General features: G+C 52.7%; 1 long non-coding RNA gene across 1 annotated transcript; it reads left to right on the plus strand.

Annotated features, from left to right (window-relative positions):
* The first annotated feature begins 204 nt into the window (after window positions 1-204).
* LOC132659785 (uncharacterized) lies at window positions 205-6,875 on the plus strand. The gene is made up of 2 exons (XR_009600591.1): window positions 205-635; window positions 1,646-6,875. It is a non-coding gene; the product is annotated as an uncharacterized LOC132659785 (long non-coding RNA).
* Window positions 6,876-22,281: the final 15,406 nt, after the last annotated feature.

Consider the following 22,281-nt stretch of genomic DNA (forward strand, 5'->3'; position numbering starts at 1 on the left):
AAATAAATACGAGTGTCTGGACTTCCTCAGCACTAGTACCTGGTAATTAGAAAGCTGAACAAACTACATGAAACCAACCCCGAGTCAGAATGCTTGGCCAGAGACAACCTGGAAACCAACCCCATCAACATAAAACCTGAGAATGCAGGTCACGTGGCGGAGAAGTCCCCGGGGCTTCCCCACCCTGCTGCTGTCCTCCCGGGCGCCCCTCCAGCCAAGTCTCTGGCTTTGTCAGCAAGTGTGAGCCCACTCTAGGGCCCTGCAGAGGGTTCCCCTTCCTGCAACGATAATAGGAACAGTGTCTAACTTGCTCACCTACCATTGGGAATTAGAAAGCTGAACAAAACAGGAAACTGTTCTCAGACCCGGAACAGCAGGCAGTGTGGGGGTTCCAGGGCTAGGTTCCTCCCGCGAAGGTGAGCACACACACCAACCTGATGACTCCGCTGCTCTCTGCCTTCAGGCGGTCTTCACGCTGCAACTGCAGGCAGAGGAGCCCATGAACATTCTGGCAGCCACGAGGCTCTGATCTGTGTGGCAGGGCATCAGAAAGGAGGGAGCTACTCAGAGAAAAAGTTCCACAGCTGCTGAATGATCCCTTTGAGTCTATCGACTACCCATTGGAGGACACAGAGGTGAGATTCCATAATGAATAAAAACACAAAAACATTGGTCTCAAAGCAAAAAATAAAAATTCCTTCCACATTAAATTTTTTTCAAAGTATGGCAATTAAATGAAGGCTAGTGAGCAGTACACACATACATAAATGGATATGTTTCTAGAAAGCAATGTTTTAAAGATGTCAGGAAACCTCGTCGTCATGCCAGTTTTAGAATTCTATGGAAAAAATGCAGAGTAACGTGGATATCTCTCTGCCTACGAAAGGCATTGGAATAGCTTTAGTATTGTTCCTTTAAAATTTTTTTTAATTGGTGGAAAATTGTTTTACCATTTTGTGTTGGTTTCTGCCATACAATGCAAATTAGCCATAATTATTGAATATATGTATATATTTGTCCATCACTTGCTTCTTGAGCCTCTCTCCCCTCCTTGAATAGCTTTAGTAAAGAAATCGTTGACCGTGTTACACATGTTCCTCACTCAACATTATGCTTCCATTGTCATGTTTATAAAGATCTTAAAATACAGACCAGGATGTGCATTTCCAAGCTACTATTTGCGTTGCAAGGGGTCAGCCAGCACCACTTGCATTAGGCTGAGACTAGGGGTACGCAGAGGAGTGGTAGCAAACCAGGAAGGCATGTCCTGCTCAGAGCTTGTGATGTAGGGAAGCTGGAGGCCGGCTGCGGGGAAGAGAGGCTCCCCCGGGATTGCTTAGAGGAGCATGTTCCCACCGATTTGTTTCTAATTGGAAAGCGCAGGGGAGGAAACAGTCACTGGCCCAGACCAGACATTGAGGCCTAATGCAGCAGTTTGGGGATGTGGATTTCCAGAATGGTTGCTATGGGGCAGGGGACAAGGCCTTGTGGGTTGTAGTTTTCTCTGCTTTTATATACTTAGACATACTGAAACTCCTTTTGGGCCATCTTCAACTGAGCAGCTGTTCTACAGATAAACTTCATAATTACAGACAACAGTAATAATTACAGTAACGCCGAGTAACAATAGTAACTTTCATTATAGATTTCACTGTCAGCTACTAAAACCTGCTGCTGCTCCTACGTCGCTTCAGTCGTGTCCGACTCTGTGCGACCCAATAGATGGCAGCCCACCAGGCTCCCCCATCCATGGGATTCTCCCGGCAAGAACAGTGGGATGGGTTGCCATTTTCTTCAATGCATGAAAGTGAAAAGTGAAAGTGAAGTCACTCCTATCCGACTCTGTGCGACCCCGTGTACTGCAGCCTACTAGGCTCCTCCGCCCCCGGGAATTTCCAGGCAAGAATATTGGAGTGGGTTGCCATTGCCTCCTCACTACCAAAACCTGCATTGTGGCAAACTTTAAAGCGCCAAAGTTGTCTGGCCATCTGGTCGACGGCGATGACCCAGCTGCAACTTAACAGCATAAACGCCACCAGGACAAATCCGAATCGCAGGGGGAAGGCACAGCATGACCACTCCGCACCCGTTCCCTCCGAGTCCGCCGGAGGTTGCATTTCTCTCTCCCCCATCCTCCCGTGTTCAGAGGCTCTTCTAATTAAAGACCGCGCCCCCAGCATCCTCCAACGGACGGCCCCGAACGCTTTCTGTGTCACATCTGTTCGGCGCTTCTGACCTCAAAGCCCAGGCAGGACTGGAGCCAGGCATTGGGCCACGCTCCCTATTATCACCCGCGCTGAGGGAAGCCATGAGTGTGCGATCCAAGGCCGCAAAGGGAGCAGAAGGGACCACAGACGGTCCCCGTGAAGACGCAGCCCGGCCTCGGACGATCGCAGAGCCTGGAGAAACGACAATGGGCGTCGAGGAGCAGCTTCCCCGCCTCCCGACTCTGCTGCGGACCTGAGCCCCAGGCGGCGAGAGCCGCCTTGCCCCGTGCGTTCGCCCGGTCCCCGCTCTCGGGAAAGTGGGAGGGGATCTAGGGACGGCCGGGGAACCCAGCGCGGTAGCCGCCGGAGACACGGCAACTCGCAACCAAAACGGGAAAACCGAACAATGTGGCCCAGGACATCCCGCGGGGCACGGTGAGTCTCAGCCGCCAGCTATAGCCCAGGCGGTACACGGGACCAGAGAAACGTCCCGACCGCTCTCCAGCTCCTAGAGACACGGCCCGGCCTCGCCACGCAAGCCTGCCCGTTCAAGTCAAGCGAGAGCAGGACGCGTTCAGGCCGGGAGACGGGGCCCCGGCGCGCCCGCCAACGAGCTCTCCGAGCAGGACTCGCGCGGGCTGGCCAAACCCCGCAGCCTGGAACGGGGTTATCGTAGAAAGAAAACTAACGCCCCAGACGGTGACCCAAGAGCCTGGCTGCCGAGCCAACAGCGTTCCGGCGTGGAAGACCCTTTCTCTGCCCGCTCCGAAGTCCTACATATGGATGGGCGCGGGGAGATGCTGGTCGACCCGAGCGAGCAGCCACACCACTCCTCCACTGCGGCGCCAGGCCGCCTCCCGGAACACTGCAGATCCAAACTTCAGCAGGAGCAGGCCTACCCAGGCCTCAGCAGCACCGGGGTTATCACCGCCACTACTGCCGGCCTCTGGAGCTCTCCTCCGCGTTTGCCGGCTGAATCGCAGCCCTTGTGAAGGTCGCCGAAGGACGGGAACGCTCTGCGAGCGGCCGCCGGGGGCGCACGACAACCGGTTCGAGCGTCCCCGGGACGAGGCGCCGTCGCCGGCAGGCCGCAGTGGCGCCTACCGCCCGAACGCCCGAGCTCGCCGGGGGCCTCTGCCTCGGAGGGGGCTCCCCGCTCGGGACAGCACGGCGCGGAGCGGCCCAGGGCGGGCGGAGAGCGGGAGGCCGCGACGGAGAGGCCCTCCCCGCGAGATGCAAGGCCCAGGCGAACCCGAGCAAGGGAGATTCTGCAGGGGGCTGGGCTGTGTGAACTGCAGGCTGAAACAGCGACAGAAACACAAAGAAAGAAAAAAAGCAAACACGGAAGATATTTTATTCTGTAATTTCAGAGTCTAGATGCTGCTGAAGTATAAAAGCCAAGGCTCAGAAGACATAAAGAAAAGGACTGAAAATTTGACTAGGTAACTGATCTTTTAATCTTTAGCAAACAGAGTCAGATGACAAGAAATGGGTGTACGGAAACATTTGTGCAACTACACGTATAACAGCGATGTTGACGTCAGCATTACTTAATCACAGAATATTTAGAAAACATGGCAAGGGACCAGTTACGTAAACCTTCAGTGTATTTACATAACACAACACTATCAACTTGCTTTTTGCTTTACTGGTGTTATTTAAGTGAGTTAGATCTATAGGTATTAGAAAGGTATCTATGGCAAATTGTTAAATGAAAACAGAAAGTTCTAGCACTTCCAGTGGTGCATATATATGCACATTTACCTTTTTTAAAAATGCAGTGGAAAAGTAAAGAGTTAGAGTAGCTAAAGAGGTTTTCAAAAGTAACAATCGAGGTTTCCCTATAGCCTGGTGTCTGGACAGAAAGACGTGCAGAAACAAAGATGGGCCACACGACGTGCTTTTCTGCTCCCTCCTGCTCTGGCCTTGGGACAGGCAGCTGGCATCTCAGCCCCTCCACCTCTCTGCTCCACTAACACCCAGAGCCCCTGCGGGCAATCAGAGCTCTGACTCTGCAGGCCTGGGATCCCTATTTCCACAGTCTCTTCCTTCAGGTCAGGAGCCTCGAGCTATTCACTTGGCTTGCCCAATCATGCGTGCCCAGAGCTGCTGGCTCTAACACACACCTGTGTAGTCCTTCCCTCCATAAGCTTTGAGCTGATATCCCAGGGAAGACCATTCCCTCACGAAACAGGTGTGGACCATGGGGAAAACTGGAAGTTTGCACCTGGACCCATTATACAAACTCTGTGCACACTCAGCTCCAAAGGACACTACCCTGTTCACCGCGCTGTTTGCGTGGCATGGCCACTGCTTACTTGAAGCATCCAGACTCACGTCTGTGGCAGGAAGAAATACGAGGCGCACACACACACACGAACGCACACACACACACGCACACACACGCACGCACACGAGCACACACACACATGCACAAACATAGAAGCACACACATACCCCAGGAGCCACTCTGGACCCCTGCTAGGGCTGGCAATGGTGGGAGCAGAGAAGAGATCACTGTTGCTACTTCTCGGGTCCTCTGCGCTGACAGACCCTGGTGGCTTCACTGATTTCACTGTGGAGAGTGCGGGCTTGGAGCGCCCTGGTCTGTAGTTTGCTCTCCACCGCCCTGCGCTCTATTCGGTCCACTCTACCCTTTCTCCTCAATGCACACTCAGCAATAAGAAATGAGAATCGACACACATTGCGTTCAGCCTTCAAATCCGAACAAAGTTTAAAAACACAGAGAAACTGAGTTATTGTGAAGAAGGTAGTGAGAAAATTTTATCTGTTTTGTAGCTACCAAAATGTTCAAACATAGTCTATAAAAGCTTAATATTTTTTAAAGTTGGGAAAAGTAAATAAGCCCTCATTACTCCTCCTTGCCCATCACCACCTCTGCCCCAGCTTCCATCACACTGGGCTCGCCTGACGACACGCCTGTTCTCCTGGTTGGGGACCTTTTTCACACTCATCACTGTCGTCTATGCCCGCTGCACACCTGCGGCCACGGGGGCCGTTCCCATGGTGAATCAGGGGGTTTTCTCCAGTGAGCCTCAGGGGTGCTGTTGTTGTTGTTGTTTTCTTTTAATATCCTCTAAACTCACAACCTTTACAGATGCTGTAGCGAGCGGGTGTGAATGACAGAAAGAGGCTGTTTCCATATCAGTCCCTGAGCTGCCATAGGCCTAACAGAGTGGTGGATGTCACTGGCATCAATATTTCCTGGGTGGTGTTAGAAGATCCAGGCCGAAAGGAGAAACCGGACAATTTGGCAAGACACAGATCAAACGAGGAAAGAGAGCAAGTCCCTCTCGTTGTTTCAAGGTCAAGAACTCAGCCCCCACTGTCCTCCTCTGCATCCTCACGCAGGACGGTTGAAACTGACCAGATAAAGCTGAGGAGACAGAAAGCCATCATGAGAGCCAAGCCTCTAAAGCCCTGCTGGATACTCCAGGCTGAGTCCCCAACACTCACCTGGGGGTGACCCCTCCCACCAAACCACGGGCATGCAGAGATAAGGGGAACCCTGCTCTCTCTGGGGTCAAGGGGAAAACACTATGGGCTGCTGCTGCTGCTGAGCCGCTCAGTCATGTCCTACTCTGTGCAACCCCATGGACTGCAGCCCCCCAGGCTCTCCCATCCCTGGGGTTCTCCAGGCAAGAACACTGGAGTGGGTTGCCATTTCCTTCTCCAGGGCATCTTCCCGACTCAGGGATGGAACCCATAACTCCAGCACTGCAGGCAGATTTATTACAGCTGAGCCTCCAGGGAAGCACAGGAAATCTATAATCAAAGAGACATGAAAGCAACTGCTGAGGGATCTGAGCAGATTGGGAAGCAGACCCCCGTGGATCTGAGTAAAGTGGGAAGCGGACCCCCGTGGGTCTGAGCAGAGTGGGAAGCGGCCCCCGTGGGCCTGAGACCCAGGGACAGGACTCATCTGCATTTGAGTCTTGGTCACTCTCACTTGCTCTGTAATCTTGGCTGGGTTTCTAAAAGTACCAAAGTCTGAGCTTTGTCAGCTGCCTCAGAACCTTGTTTCCTGAACTCAAAGGGCTCAGAGTGGGCACAGAGAAAGGCTGCTGCTCACCAAATCCTCCAACCTTGTACAGTAGAAGGTTGAAAAGTAGACTTTTAAAGTTGAGAGTAATGAGGTCTTTTTGAACCAAGGGGGATGCAAAGTAGAAACAGGCCAGATGGCTAGAAAGAATCCAAAGCAGGACCAGAATCCAGAGGATGCTAAGCATGGTCACCCTGCGCTCAGTATCACGAGTCATTCCCTGGGGTTTGGGGGGATTGCTAGCTACCCTCACTATGCTAGCTGCCCTCACAGATGTGAAGAACTGACTCACTGGAAAAGACCCCGATGCTGGGAAAGATTGAAGGCAGAAGGAGAAGGGGACGACAGAGGATGAGATGGCTGGATGGCATCACCGACTCGATGGACATGAGTTTAGGTGAACTCCGGGAGTGGGTGATGGAGAGGGAGGCCTGGTGCCCATGGGGTCACAGAGAGTTGGACATGACTGCAGGACTGAACTGAACTGAGCTCCCCTCATAGAAGTGCCAATGCATGTCTTATCTAATGTAATTTTTCACACAGCTCTGTGAGCAATAGGATTGTCATTTCTACTCTGGAAGTAAAGAAACAGGTGATTAAAGACATTAGGTGTCCTGTCCAAAGTCACACAAGTAGACAGGAGTAGCGATAGGATGTGGATGTTTGTGTGACTCAGAGCCAGCTCGTGTTCGCCCTGCTCACACAAGCACAGTTGCTTCAGGCTTGTGCACTGAGAACGACTGGCTTCTTACCTCCGCATTGCTGTCACACTCAGCTAGGCATCAGAAGAAAGAGAAAGATGCAAAGCTAAGTCTGCATGGGGCACGTTGTGATATAAGGTCATTTTTTTTTCCTGGTTACTCTTTTCCTTCAGTGGCGACCCCCCCTGGTTCTAGATGCTCATCTTTGAGGGATGGCGCTCACCTGGTGGTGAAGATGCAGGCGCAAGGCCCCAGGAGCCCCCTTGTGCATCACCCTCTCTCAGCTCAGCTGTCTCCAGAGCATCTCCAGATCTGAGTAAGATCATGAGCACACAGCCCTCCCAGCTGTTTCCCTGAGGCTCCTCTGCCTGCAGTCCCTTCCTGCCCCCAGGGAGGGCCTTTCTTATCTACCCACATCTTCCCTTCCCTCTTGCTCAGAAGAGTGGCTTCTGAATTGCTTTTCAGAGGATACATATTATCTAATTACCTTTCTTCATTCTAACTCCCTGATACAAAGAAATTCTTCCTACCAGAAGGGGGGGCCATGTATCTTTTAAAAAGATACATTTTTTAAGGAACACATTTTAAATTAAAAAAAAATTCTTCCTATCAGTAGGAAACCATGTATCTTTAAAAAAGATACATTTCCCTACCTGTTTTCATTTCTTACAACTGGTATAACAAATGAGCACAAGTTCACTTTCTCATCCGTCTGGAGAAGTCCGATGTGGATCTTGCTGCGTGGACATTGAGGTGCTCCTTCTGGAGGACCTGGGGGTACTCTTCCTAGGGGTCGCCGCACTGCTCGCCTGCGGGCGCAGCAGCCACTTCAGCCCCGCGGTGGCTCACGTCCTCACGGCTCCTTCATCAGCTGTGACCCTCCTGACTCCCTCTCTGACTTCTGAGGGCCCTTGGGACTACGTTGCACCCTCACCAGTGACCCGAGGGCCTCCGGGTGTATATCCTTTCTTTAACCACACCCACACAAGTCCCTTTTGCCCGGTGAGTTAACAGTCACAGGTTCTGGGGATTAGGACCCAGACGTCTTTAGGGGGAGGGAAACTGTTGATCACACTACTCTCTCTGCGCAACTTGAGAGAAAATTACTTTAAACAATTGCAAAGTCCCTTCACAACAGCTCAGAGTAGCATCACCTACTAAAATATGACATACAGATAACACAACAGTTGGGCCATAATGTGGGTCTCAATAAACAGGCCTAGAAGAATGCTTTCCTAATTTTTCACCCGCGAGAAACGACGATCAGGTTGCATTTGGGTGACACCTGTTGGGGTCGTTCCTGAAGCATGAGGTCGGGGAGGGTGGGTGCGGTCTGCACAGACAGGGCTGAGGCGGGCGAGGTCCCGGTGAACACAGGCTCGGAATCCAAGGGACAGCGAGGCCTCTGCAGGCTCAGGCAGGAGGAGCCCCGGACGTCAGGGTGGGAGCTGGGTGGGCCGGATGCGGCTGCGGGTGTGGGGGTCCCTGAGACGCCGAGTCTTCTCACCACCGATTTGTGCAAGGGCCCCACCCTCTTTAACTCCTAGTCACCCCGTGATGTCCTGGTCTACAGCGTCCATTCAACACAGAAGCGCAGCGCATTAACAGCAGCGTGGCAGGACTGCAGAGGGCGGTTCGGCCCGCTGAGATCAAGAACCACTTGAGAAGCAGCACCGATGCTGAGCCCGGAGCCCCGGGAGACTCCTTCCGCCCCGGCCCATCGGCGATCCCCAGCCCCGGAGCTTCCCGATCCGGTCTTCTGCTGGAGAGGGGCCCGGGCGCCCGCACGTCTGAGCCTTGGGCCTCGCGACCGAGCTCGGGTGTGCCGCGCGCCCCTTCTCCCGGTCTTCCGGTCCCGGTTCCCGCAGCGGCAGGAGGGCCGCGGTCGGGCCCGGGGAGGCGAGCGGGCGGGGACGCGAGGCCCCGTCGGTGGCCGCGTGCGGGGAGCGGGTGCAGTTTCTCCCCGCGGGGCCGAGCCCGGTCGGTCGGAAGCCCTTAGCCCGGCGAAGGGGCCGCTGTGCCGCCCGCGGGATCCCCGGGTCCTCCGCATCTCCTGCCCGCGGGGGATCGGAAACGTCTCCGGGGCACGGAGACCGCCCCGCTCTCTCCTCGCCGCCTCCCGGCTTCTCGGGGCGCACCGGGCTCCCGGGTTCCAGCGGCGGCCAGGGGCCCGGAGCTCCTGCGGGGACGGGACCCCAGATCCCGCCCGGCCCGGGCCCTCCGTGCGCGTCGCCTGCCCCGCGGGCGCTGCTTCCCGGAGCGGCCGGCCGAGCGGCAGTCCCAGCCAGGGAGATGCGGCCGCTGGAGGCGCCGTCGGACGCGGACACGGGGCCGCCTCGGCTTCCGGCTCCGCCGCCCGCCCCAGCTGCAGCCCCAGGGCCGGTGGACACCAAGCGAGGCGGCTTCGCCGTCTGCCCGCGGAGCGCAGGGGCGGCCCCTAAACTACGACTTGGGGTCAACTGCACGCGCGCCGCTTCTTTGATCCACGTCTCTGGTGTGAAAGAACCCAGAGTTCCCACCCTGGGCGGAAGAAAGGTTCTTTATAAAGGTTTTGTAGAAGGCGTTCTTTCCCCGGCCAAAATAAGACGGTTGGTGATTTGAAACGCCACCGTCACCCACGCTGTTGGGGGTGCGCCTGAAGGGCAGGTCTGAGCCCGACCCGCTGTGGGTGCGCGGAGCACAGAGCAGTGCCCGCCTCGGCTGCTCCTCAGCCGTCAGAGAGTCACTCTCAGGGCTGGACTCCAGCTCCAGGGCTGGGGCTGGAAAGGCGGCTTCTGTCCCGCTGGGAGCCTCAGTAGGTACTGACGACCTGATGGGCGAGGAACTGTGCCCAGCAAGTAACTGCTGCTCAAAACTCGATGGGCGCCAGCGCGCAGCAGGAAAGGGGTACCGAACAGGACAGCTTCCCTCCTGCTGGAGGCTGGGGATGCACAAATGAGCTTGTTGCAGCAAAAGAGAAATGCAGTGTTTCCTGTCCTGAGAGCAAGGAAAGTAAACAGCGAAGACTAGACGAGAAACGTGGCCGGTCGCCAAAGAGTTAATCACTCCTAGTTTTACTTGAGGCGTTTCTAACCTGTGTGTCTGTAACCAGGAGTCCCCGATCCTGCGTACTTTCCATCCTGCACCACGTTTCTGCTCTCCCTGCACCCTCTTGTAGCAAGTCACCCCTTAGAGCCGTTTGCATTTCGGGAGGCAGGTGGCAGGCTGGCGGACCCAGGAGACCCAGGCTGTACGCAGTCTCTCGGGTCCCCCAGGAGGGGACAGGGCCCTGTTCCTGGGGGGCTAGCCTGCTCTGTGCTCCCCTTGGCCAGCTGAGGAGTAAAGCCGTCTACTTCCTCCAAAATTCCGTCTCCGTATTTTTTCATTGAGCATTGGTGGGCAGAGAAAGGAGAGATGTTGGCAGTAACAAGGCGGCCACGCATGAGTGGGAGGCGGGGCAGGGGGCGGAGTATCCTGGGGCTGGGGAGGACGTGAACCCCTCACACCTCAGGCAGCTTTTGGTAATTTGGGTTTTGTTTTCTGAGTATAGGTTTCATAGTTACAGCACATAGCTCAATCACGCTGTTTTGGAATGGCGGTCCCTATGGGTGGGAGAGTCCACTATAAATGGATAGAATAGGCCATTGCATCTTATGTCCCATGGACCAAATTCCACTCCCAGATTGTGCTGGTAGGGCCTGAAAGCTAAAAATGGCTTTTATACCTTTAAATGGTTGAAAATAATTCTTAAAGTTAATATTTGCAGCATGAAAATTCTATTCATTATACTCATATTCATCCAGATTTCATTGTCTATAAGGAGTGTTTTCTTGAAAGAGGCTCTTCATGTACTTCTTATCTGTGGTGCTTCTTGGATACAATGACTGAGCTGAGTGGATCCAACAGATGTCATGTGGCAAAGCTAAAATATTCACTCTCTGGATCTTTATAGAGGTTTGCCCACCTCCACTGTAGAAATATGGTAGGGCTTTTGTTTATTTGTTTGTTTTTAAAGCATATGCTGAGGGCTATACATTAGAGACATTGTGAATTTAGTTCACATTACATTGTGCATTTTGTTCTTTGGAACAAACCTCCTGTGGGTAGACGTCCAGCTGGTCACATCGCTCTCAGAAATCTCACCAGCATGAACACTGCGCCTGTGTACTCAGCTGCTACTCAGCTGCTAAGTTGTGTCTCTTTGTGACCCCAAGGACTGCAGCCCTGCAGGCTCTTCCATTCCTGGGGATTCTCCAGGCAAGAATAATACTGGAGTGGGTTGCCAGGCCCTCCTCCAGGAGATCTTCCCAACCCAGCGATCGAACCTGGGTCTCCCTCATTGCAGGTGGATTCTTTACCATCTGAGCCACCAGGGAAACCTCTCAGGAGAATGGTCAAGCTGAATCAAGTTCTCAGAGTGATGTTTACTCTACTTTCTGTCTCAAATATCACCCCTTAATTGAATCTCCCACCCTTTTCTGCCTTGATTTGTCAAATTTTCCATCTCTTCCTGCCCCCTGCCCCCAAAGGGTCTCTCTGCATTCCTTCCAACCTATGCTTCCTACAGCAGAAAATGCAACTAAAAAAATAAAAACCCAAATCCTCCTTTAAAATTTCAGTAATTTCTCACTACCACCAGACCCACAATTCCAGGACCTTCCATGAATGACCCCTGTGTTTCTCCTCACGCTAATCTCCCTGCCATCCTGGACTTCTTTGAGTGCTTGGCACCGTACGTTTCCCCCTGAGTCAAGGCTTTATATATGCCGCTCCTCCTGCCTGGGGAGCTCTTCTCCCTACCCCTTGTTCCACCAGCTCCCACCATTTCATCTTCATGTTCAGTACTCCTTGTTCAGGGGCGTCTTCCCTAACCCTTCCACCAGCTCCCCGAGCACCTGCATTCCCCCTCTGTCACATTCATCAGATTGCCAGTTCTTATGGAATCTCCTGCTGGACAGAAAACTCTGGGAGAGCAGGGCTGTGTCTTGCTCGTGGTTCTTTGCTGGCTCCTGACACATTGATTCTCGGTCACTGTTGAATGGATTGTTGAAGGATGAGTGACGGGGGTGTGCTGGGAGGGGCCTGGCTCTGCGATGATCTGGAGATGCCACACATCTTCGGAGGATTTGGAGACTGGACGAGGTAATTGCTAACGTTCATCAGCTCAGACATCTATTAATCTTTAGGCTTACCCCCAGCCTGTTCCATTTGCTCCAAGATGTTTGGTTGAACATTCCTTGTACTGAACTTGAGATTCAAGATTAGGCTGTGGATAAAAGAGTTAAGAGTGACAGCTGCTTGGTACACACATAAAATAATCTGCATAATGTCTGAGATCTTTCTCCAGCTACAGAGCTCAGAGAATAGCCACCAAAACCGCATAGTCATGCACTTGGCCACTTAGTTTCCCGGGCACTAAAGCCCTGTAGCCAAAGAACCAAGTGTTGTGTCTGAAGGTCTAGAACTAGCCATGCTTGCACAATGGAGAAGCTGACTCACGGCAGCCTTTATCTTCCGGTAAATGCTGACACTGGAAAGTGACTGATGATCACCTGGCTTTAATTCCCTCACCCCAGGGTCCTCTGGGGGGACTAATCAATCAGGTTGAAACGTGTACTCTAGAAACACAAGGGGTCCTCCCCACGGGAATCTCACTTTATTCAAAGCTTTCAACAATCTCTGAAATGGGAACTATACAGGGCAAAACTCTCCCAGCCATACCTGCAATTAAAATTTGAGAAACGGTTAAGATCTTTGCTTGTGGCTTCATATGAGTAAATTCTCATTCCTATCTGTCCATAGATTCCAAGAGCACAATTAATGTTCCCTGAGTTACAGAAGTCAGTTCTACATCACCTAGGATTAGGGCAGGTTCAAACCCACTCCTGTGGCTTAGTTAATGTAAAAGCAACCTTCTGTAAAGGCCTATAGAACATGTGAAGTTTTCAGGGTTGCTGACTCTGTGACTAAAATCTGGAGGAAAGTCTCCTAGGGAGCTGTTTCCTGCCAGATGTGTGAATTTTCAAAGGGAGAGATTCAAGTCTGGACTTGTGTTTCCAAACAGTAGTTGCTCTAATTAATGAAATGTTTATCAAACGTGATGTCCGTTATCACGATTATTGGAAACAGAGTCATTACTGAATGACCACACGCTTTACTGATGTGGAGTGGAAATGCCCCAGAGCCACACACCAGGCCTGGGAGAATCTGCCCCATGACAGGCGGTGGGAGGAGATCACATTCCCATCTTACCGAGTTCACCATCCACTGAATGATCATTCTCACACAGCAGCCAAGACTCCGCATGGAATTTTGAGAGGGTAACAGATCCAGGACCTACTAAGACCTGCACTAGTCTTACAGGTGCACAGGAAAAGGGTGAGCTCACTTACATGTGGCATCTTAAAAAATAAATAAATGAAAAGCAAAGCACCAAGGTCGTCAATCCAGGGCACAGATCGGTGTTTGCAGAAGGTGGGCCATGGGCGTGAGAAGTAGGCGAAGGTTGTCAAAAGGCACAGACTTCCAATTACAGGAAAGTGACTCCTGGGATCATAATTTGCAGCATGGCAACTATGGCTAATAATACTATTAAAAATTATTTTGTGTATTTGAAAGTTGCTAAAAGAGTGGATCTAAAAAGTCCTCATCACACACACACAAAAGATGTCACAGTGTAATATGATGGACGTGAGATGGACTTATCATGGTGATAGTGTCACAATATATACAAATATTGAATCATTATGTTGCACACCCAAAATGAACATGAAGGGATATGTCAGCTATGCATCAATTAAAAAAAAACAACAGAAAATGGTGGAAGGATGACATGCGCTCTCACAATTGCTGAGAAAGATAAAGCTTTGAGCTTTGCATCAGGGTCTGCGGTCTTCCCTTCCTCTCAGTAAAGTAAAGGATGCTTACGGCATTGGAGGCAGCGGATGGGACAGGCCTGGGGCTCTGCATTTCTCACACGCTCCCAGGAAATGCCAGTTCCTGCGGATCCCTGGCTGCACTTTGAGTAGCAAGGTGTCAGAGCTCCTGAGGGTGGAGATTAGCTGGGCTGGTTTCTAAGGGATCCAGTGACACTTATGAGTACAGCACAGGGGCTTTTTTGGTCTCTATTCCTGACAGTGCAAAATAGCTGGGGGTGAGCCGAGGTGGTGTTTCCCTTGCAGAGAAGAGGAGAATGGCAACGCTCACCAGACTGGAGATGATGCTGTTTCATGTTCACATACGGATCTCCTCAGACAGATGGGGCCCACCAGCAAAGACCTTCAGAAATAAGGGCAAAAAGACCACTATGACTTTTAAAGTATTATTTTGGAGTGCTATCCACAATGGATAAACTAGATTAAAGGACATGATTTTATGTCACAGCTCAAGTGGTTCTATTGCCTAGGGCCTTTTTTTTTTTTTTAAGTTTTATCTGGAACCCTTCTTAGAAGTGTCTACAATCACATGAGGGCTTGACAGAGTGTGCCACTGCTTGTTCAAAGCTCTGGTGGCAAATAAAACATACAATGACAGGAAGGACCCTTTACTACTCTTGTTAAAATATGGAAGGTCCTCCCTGGGAAGCTATAAATTCTTGATCACCGCAAGTAGAAAGTGAGCCTGCAGAATTCACAGCTGGGCCACAGGAGAGGAGCCGGCCCCTCTCAGCCCCTCTGATACAGGCTCTGTCTAACCCCCAGACCCTCAGACATGCCTCCTGAGGGTCACAGACCATGAGAGGCTTGGTGTGGGTCCTGGTGTTCTCCTCTGCCCTGGGGGAGGAAGCGGTGGGCTCAGGAGAGACCCTGGGCGGGAGTGAGGACCGGGGCCCGAGCAGCGCCATGCCCAGAGGGACACCATCTGCATGCTCCGCTGGTGTCGGCTTCCACGTATGTAACACAAACGGCCCGGCTGCTCTTGGGTGTTTCTTGATTCTTCAACAGTCCTTGGGCCTCAGCAAAATTGGCAGAAGTCAGAAATGTGTTATCTCAGGCAGCTCTGCTGACTCAGTGGTAAAGAATCTGCCTGCCAACGCAAGAGACACAGGTTCGATCCAGAAAGATCCCACACGCCGTGGAGCAGCTAAGTGCACACGCCACGACTATTGCTCCTGCAGAGCCCGGGGCCACAACCCCTGACGCCCGTGCCTCCCAGAGCCTGTCTCTGAAACAAGAGGGCAGGGGAGTTTCTTGGAGTGAAAGCTGCTCCCCCAAGGCGGGGACAGTGCCTGAGGTGAGACCAGATGGCCCCGCAAGCCTGACCGGGGAGCCACAGCCTCCAGTCTCCGTGCAGGTGAGCAGGGAGCACCTCCGGGCCTGAGAGAGTCGTGGAGAGTCGTGGGGCCTGGATTCCTGTCCTCAGGAAGCCCTGGGCCTAAGAGGGGCATCAGACGAGACATAATGCACCCCCATGTGGCACCGAGAAAAGGCACACAGGACCAGAAGAGAGACAAGGAGTTACGACACAGCCCGAGGGAGTCAGAGGAAAATCAGCAGAGCAGATGGTTTCCAAGCCAAGGTCTGGGAGGAGTACAGTTCAGCAGCCAGGAATCCAGAGCCAGGGCCCAGTGGCAGGTGCAACAGAGAGCAGGCTCCCCCGGCCCCCCCCCCCCCAGAAAGGCAGATGTGAAGGCAGAGCGTTCATCTAAGCTCCCGGATGATGTCAAAGGCGGTGTGGACTGCGGGGCGGACGCAGGGGGTGAGGGCTGGCAGAGGAAGGGGCAGGGGAGAGAGAGTGAAAGGCATTTAGAGCCTGGCCTGGGATGCCACTATCCTTCCTGGGAAGTGGGGGCCGCTCAGATGCTGTGAGTAGAGAAGGGACATGTTCAGAACTGCAGTTAAAGCAGGTCAGTTATCACAGAGAGAAAGCGAACAGGGGGGCGGAGAGGCTGCAGCCAGAGGGCGGCCAGGAGCCCAGCAAGAGCGCCAGGGAGAGGAGCCCAGACTGAACTCAGGAGGCGGAGCTGGAGGCAGGAAGCCCCTCAGAGCAGGGGGAGGACAAGGAGAGGGGACGATAGGAACATGGAGAGCAGCTCCTGCAGAGGCCGAGGGTCCTTGTGGTTTGGTGATGAAGGGCAGCTCAGAGAAGGCAGTCGCTGAAGAAGGAAAGCAGAATCCTCATCTCTGCCCAGATGTCTGTTCGCCTACAGACATTAGAAGGGTGAGAACCAAACAAAACTCAGGATAAGATGTGTTTCTTGGGTGAATTCTTTTAAAAAACCACTCCTTTAGCAATCTCAATTTTTAAGTCGGAATCTAATTCACATGTCATAAAATCTACTCTGTAAAATGTACAGCTCAACGGTTCATCATCTGTTTGCAAGGTTGTGCAGCCATCACCACTCTCTAAATCAGAGCACTTCACCTCCTCACAAAGAAAGCCACCACCCATTAAGCAGGCGCTTCCCCGCCCACCTCCCCCGGCTGTGGGCAACTGTCTGGGTGCTTTTTGACCCTGATGATTGGCCTGTTCTGCATATTCACGGTACATGGGTCTGCACCACTGTGGCCACGCACGCTGGTTTCCTACACTTGGTGCTGTGACTTTGAGACTCATCTCTGGTTTAGCACACGATTCATTCCTCTGTTTGACTTGAGAACTTTCCTTTCTAGGCCATGATAACACACACACACACACACACAAGTCCTTTTCTTTTTAATTGTGAAAAACTCACAGAATATAAAATTACCATTGTCGCTCAGTCCACATCACTAGGAACCGTCTTTGTGCAGGGAGCCTCTTTGCCTCACCGACCCTCAGCCACCGGTGAGGTCAGAGCAACCAGCCCAGCCACGACACCCCTTCTCAGGACCCTCCGTGCCACCTGCACGACCAGGACTCCACGCAGGCCTCCCCACGGCGGCCTAAGAAGAGAACTACATGGGGGGGGGGTGGGGCGCAGAGGTGGCGAAGGAGAGACCCAGGAGAGAGGAGAGGAGAGGCGGGTGGAGGAGTTGCCCCCCTGAGCTCCTGTCTCAGTCGTGCCCGCCAGACCAGCCCTGCTTAACTGCTGGGATCAGAAACAGTCAGATGGGTGAGGGAGGTGTGACCACAGGTGTCAGCAGCTTCAGCCAGACACCCAACAGTCTACACTGCAAACCTGCCAGGCCCAGCTTCACTCCCCGGGCCAGCTTCAGAGCCCCAGGGCCCCAGCTTCATGTGGAGGCCTATCCAAGCCCCATCCTCCGGAGCTCCACATCCCAGCTCTCAGGAGAGTCTTCTGAGCTCCCAGGAGATCGTGTCCACTCAGGGTGTATGACAAGCGGCCTTAGGCTGGGACCAGTTGGAAGTGGCCAGAGTGAAATCAAGTGTCTCTGTATCTCTTCTGCCCCTGAAGCGCCCACTCTCTCCTCCTCGCTCATGCCTGCTTTGTCCAGCGTCCCCTAACACAGCCAGGCTGCAGGGAGGGGTTTCAGGGCAGAGCAGGAGCTGCAGCATCTCACGGTGAGCAGGGCTGGCCACCAACTCACGCCCGACTCTGGGAGAGCACCACTGTGGCTCAGAAAGTGACCCTCTGAAGGCACAGGTGACTGCTCCTGGATCACACAGGGGCCCCAGAACTTAGGTTTGTCTTGTGCCGTCTACAGCTGGCTCTAAAGGACAGACCGTCAGCAAGGAGACATCTGGACCCCGGTCATCACAGTCAGGTTGCTTACGTACAAAGGGGGTGGGGCCGCCTGCCTCTTCTGTTTCACACCACCCCCACTCCCCTGACCTTCTCCTCCTCAGCATCCTACCCCTGGACAGGGCATTGAGGACGGGGTGGGGGCCTCCTGCCTCTGCTGTTTCACAATCCTCCTCCCCCTTCCCCTGACCATCTCCTCCTCAGCATCCTACCCCCGTATTGGGCTTTCTTGGCCCAGACACAACAGAACTGATCATTCAGTTACTCAGTATTCAGTGGAATAGTCACAAAGTGACTTCAGGTTTAAAAAGAAATAAAATTGAAAATGAAATCCACCCAGACTGTTAATGTTTTGGATGAGGTTAGTGTCAGAGAAGATCCTGGGCTCCTGGTAAAGGTCCCCCTGAAACTCTGGCTCTGGAAGGAGGGAGGAGATGACCTTTGGTGAATGTGACCTGAGCCTGGTTTGTGTCTGGCCAGCTCACTGATTTGATTACTGGTCATCATCACATTTTCTGAGCCCTGTTCTGCATCTGTTCAAGGTCCTCACACAGCTGCCAAGCTGGAGAGCTCATCACAGTGTGCTTAAAGACTCGAGGGGTCCTGGGTGAGGCAGAAGATGGTGCGGGCAGAGCGTGGGATCAAGAAAGGCGTCGTGGACCCGCTGAGGTCTGCGTTGGGTCTCCAAGGGTGAGCTCAGCAGGGCCTGGCTCTGAGCAGGACTCACATACACGATGAATGACTAAATGAATGAAAATGGAAATCTTCCCAAAAAGGGCAAGACTGTCAGCTCGTCTGTAACTGAGCCCAAGCTCGTACTGCTCACCTCATGACAGGCCAAGAAACTGAGAGATGAGTTCCTGGGGCAAGGAACAGCGGCTTTATTCAGAAGCCCAGGACTCTTGTCCCAGGACCCATCTTGCCTGAGTTAGAATTCAGGCTTCCTTTATCTTAATTCTCAAAGGTGGTGTGGGAGGAAAGTCAAATATTTCCTCATTCTGATCAGGCTCCAGAGGGGATGTGTTAATGTCTGCCTCCCTACTGTGATTCACAGGTGAGTCTGGTCAGGAAGTTTCCTGTGAGCTAAACAAAGTTATTTTAGCTTGGTGCTCATTACCTGGGATGCAGGGCTCCCAGAGATGGGGCTTTATGTACAAGCTTATAGGCAACATTTCTTTAGCGGTTAACTCGTAATAGGTAGAACACAAAGGGTCCTTCTTTATGACACATTCAGGCCAAAGCTTGGAAGTGCAGGGCACCCGGGGACAGTGGCAGAGGCCCCGCGGGGCGCCCACTCGACTCCCTCACAGCTGTCTTGCTGACTTAGCAGCCTGTGTCTTGACTCCCTGGGGGCACCTGTTTGCCCTCTTCTCTGGGCCAGTGCTGGTTGTAAGGTATAGATTGGGCTGAGGCAGAAAAGGAGAGATGACCTCAACGGAAGCAGGTTACCTTTATTCAGGCAAGGAGGGGCGGCAGTCGGCCTAATGACCAGGCTGAGCCTGAGAGGGATCAGGGAGGCTTCATATTTAAAGGGAGGTTGTGGATGTGATCAGGGCAACGTTAGTCAGGCGGGATGTTTTGGGTATTCTTTAGTTGAGATGGCATTTGTAGTTGGGCAGGGGGTGATAAATCCTCTGGATGAGGGGTGATAAGTCCCAGGTAGATGAAACAAGCCTGGAGCATCAGGGCGGGACCTAAAGTTTGGTTCTGTTTTCCCAAAGTTAGATGATTCAGCAAGGGCCTTTGAGACTGCTGTTTCCTTTTCTAGGCCCAAAGACTCTTTCACTCGTCAGAAGCAACACTCACCTGTGCCCCTCCCTGATCAGGCCCAAGCAAACCAGCTGTCCTCACCTGAAAGGGTGTTAGTCTCTTAATCACGTCCCTGCGACTGTAGCCCACCAGGCTCCTTTGTCCGTGGGATTTTCCAGGTAAGAATACTGGAGTGGGTTGTCCTTTCCTTCTCCAGGGGACCTTCTCAACTCAGAGATGGAACCCAGGTCTCCTCCATTACAGGTGTTTTCTTTACCATCTGAGCCACCAGGGGCATGCATAAGAAAGTGCTACCTCCCCAAACTGGGGTCAGAAGGCTGGGCATGTGGTTCAGGCTCTACAAGGCAGTTCACATCCTCCTAGTATCTCCTCTTGTCTGCCTAAGAAGCTCCTACATCTCAGGACGCCTCTAACCTATACCCCGTTTTGGTGGGAGCTAGAGCTCAGCAGTGAATATTTTCAGCCCAGAGAGACACAGCCTGTGCTTTAGACCATGGGGAACCCTCCCAGCTAGCCCCAGTCCATCCAAATCTCTCCTGTTCCTCAGATCCCATGGTCAACAGACAGTCCCTGTGTCTGCTCAGCAGCCCAGCTCCCACAGTGTCCAGCGCTGAGGCTCCTCCCGCCCCCGTGTCCCCTCGGCCCTGCACGATGAGCCCGCACTCCTGGGAATGGAGGGGCCCCTGTGCGCTTCTTCCGGGGCTGCTGCCGGGCCGTCCTTCTCCTTCAACCAGAGCAGGGAGCTGGGCTCTTCCGTGCCCATGAGTAGGGGGAGGAGGGGAAGAGCGGTCAGTCCCTCCATCTCCTGTGGGCCGCGGCCCTGCAGGAGGAGGCGCTGGGGGCTGAGAGCGGGCTTGGCCTGTTCAGTGGTCAGGACTCAGGGTGCATTCGGGGGAGGCTGAACCTGCTGGGGAATGGTGACAATGTTGGTGGTGACAAGCTGTGTCCATCTCTGTACGAGCTGGTCCATTTCACCGAATTATCTCTAAACTAACACCCGTATATAAACACTCTTCCTCTGGCAACAGAGGGTGGGCTCAGTGTTTTCCAGGAAACTCCTCACTAACCTCTGGGAAACATTCTGAGAGAGTCTCTGACGATGCAACGAGCGTCCGCTTTGGTTAGGAATCGACAAGGACTCACTGTTGGGCACATGGATGTCCATGCTATGTAGCAGCCTCCATGGGAGGGGAGTTTGGGGGAGAAAGGACACATGTGTGTGTTTGGCTGAACCGTTCCCCTTGGTGTTCACTTGAAACTGTCACAACACAGTTTGTTAACGGGCTACACCCTAAATACAAAGTGAGAGTTAAGAAAGAAAACAACATGTGACCTAACACAAAAAGAAGACACTGGGTGATTTGAACGCTGGCTTCACAAGTGCATTTTGGTAATGCAGAAAACCAGAGTGTTTTAGAATCCTAGTTTCTGATTCAGAATCAATGATATTTAGGTGACTAATCAATTGTCTAATACAGGCACTGGCCAAAATACAAGCTAAAGGCTAACCAGTTTTAGCATCATAAATGTCACCCTACAGTCTAAAGCCAGGCACATCTGTCTGTTCATCTGTCTCCCTCCCGCCAACTCCCTCTCTCCATGGTGTTAAGATTCGTGTCACCAGTGAGCTGGCTCGCGCTCTTCTGCAGCGCACACCCTTCATTCTGCGGGAGAAGTGATGACACGGGTGTGCACTAGTGTCAGCGAGGAGGTGACGCTCGGTGGCAGAAGGAAGGGGACTGGCGGAGGTCTCGGCCCGGCCTCGGCCTGGGGGCTCTGCCCGGACCCCCACTCCCTGGTCCACTGCTGACCATAGCAGGGGCGGGAGAGGCCCGCAAGGGGCCCTGGCCAAGAACCTTCATGCTCGGCTCGCCATTTACATCGAGAGTGTGGAGTTTTTGCAAAGATCTTCAAATTTCTGTTTTTTTTTTTTCCCCTGACTTCTTTCGTCTTCATTAGTCTTCTCACCCGGGGTGTCGTTAACTAAATCAGCCTATATATTAATATTAACATATATCATTGATATATAAAATTATATTAAAATAATAGTAGTACATAACATTTAATAACATTTAATATTTATTTACATTATATATGCATATATTTATGTAGCATTATGTTATAATAAATTAAATAAACTAGCATAGCAATGTGAGTATATATTACTCCTCAGAGGCAGACCTTTGCCTTTTATGCAGTCAACTCTGCCTGCTGACCATATTTTGTTTGCCAGAAAAAAATGAACACTGAGGCCAGAGTGAAAAGGAGGGGAAGGCAGGCAGAGAAGACCCAACCTGAAATTACAGGGGAGGCATAACTGAATCACTCAAGTGAAACAAGAAGTGTGTTCCTGAGACCAGCCTGAAGCGCACAGTCTTAGTGAGGGGAGCGGATGCGACCTGCACCCGGCCCACCGGCACCTTCAGGGGTGGGCGAGTGGGAGGGAGCCTCCTCCGGGGGTCTCTCCGTGGCTCCTCCGCGGACCCGCTCGCCTCCCCAGGCTCTGCTGCCACCTTCCTGCTTTGCCGGCCGAGGCCCGTTTCCTGCCCTCCGCTGTTCTCCTCCTACCCTCTCTCTGTCCTGGATTCTCTCGGCTGCTACCGGCCCGGCTGGAGACTCAGGCATCACCAGGCCTTCCCTCCAGCCAGTGAGCTGTCCTCGCCCCACCCTCCTCCTTGAGAGCTGGGTTAACCGGGTGCCTGGGGTTCATTACTGAGACTTTCCTTGCTCGCAGTTTCCTCCATTCCTGATGGTGGGATGCGCAGGGCAACTGAAGACATTTCTGGATTTCCCTGAATGTGGATGCTACATGAACCTAGTTTGCTTATAGCAGAATCATGTGGTTCTAAAGAAAGATTTTTATATTCCTATTAAAACCACTGGAAACCCCCCAAACAGGAAACGGTGACACCTCAGAGTCATACTGTTACATGACAA

Source organism: Ovis aries, chromosome 4 (assembly GCF_016772045.2).
Source record: "Ovis aries strain OAR_USU_Benz2616 breed Rambouillet chromosome 4, ARS-UI_Ramb_v3.0, whole genome shotgun sequence".
Classification (NCBI taxonomy): domain Eukaryota; kingdom Metazoa; phylum Chordata; class Mammalia; order Artiodactyla; family Bovidae; genus Ovis; species Ovis aries.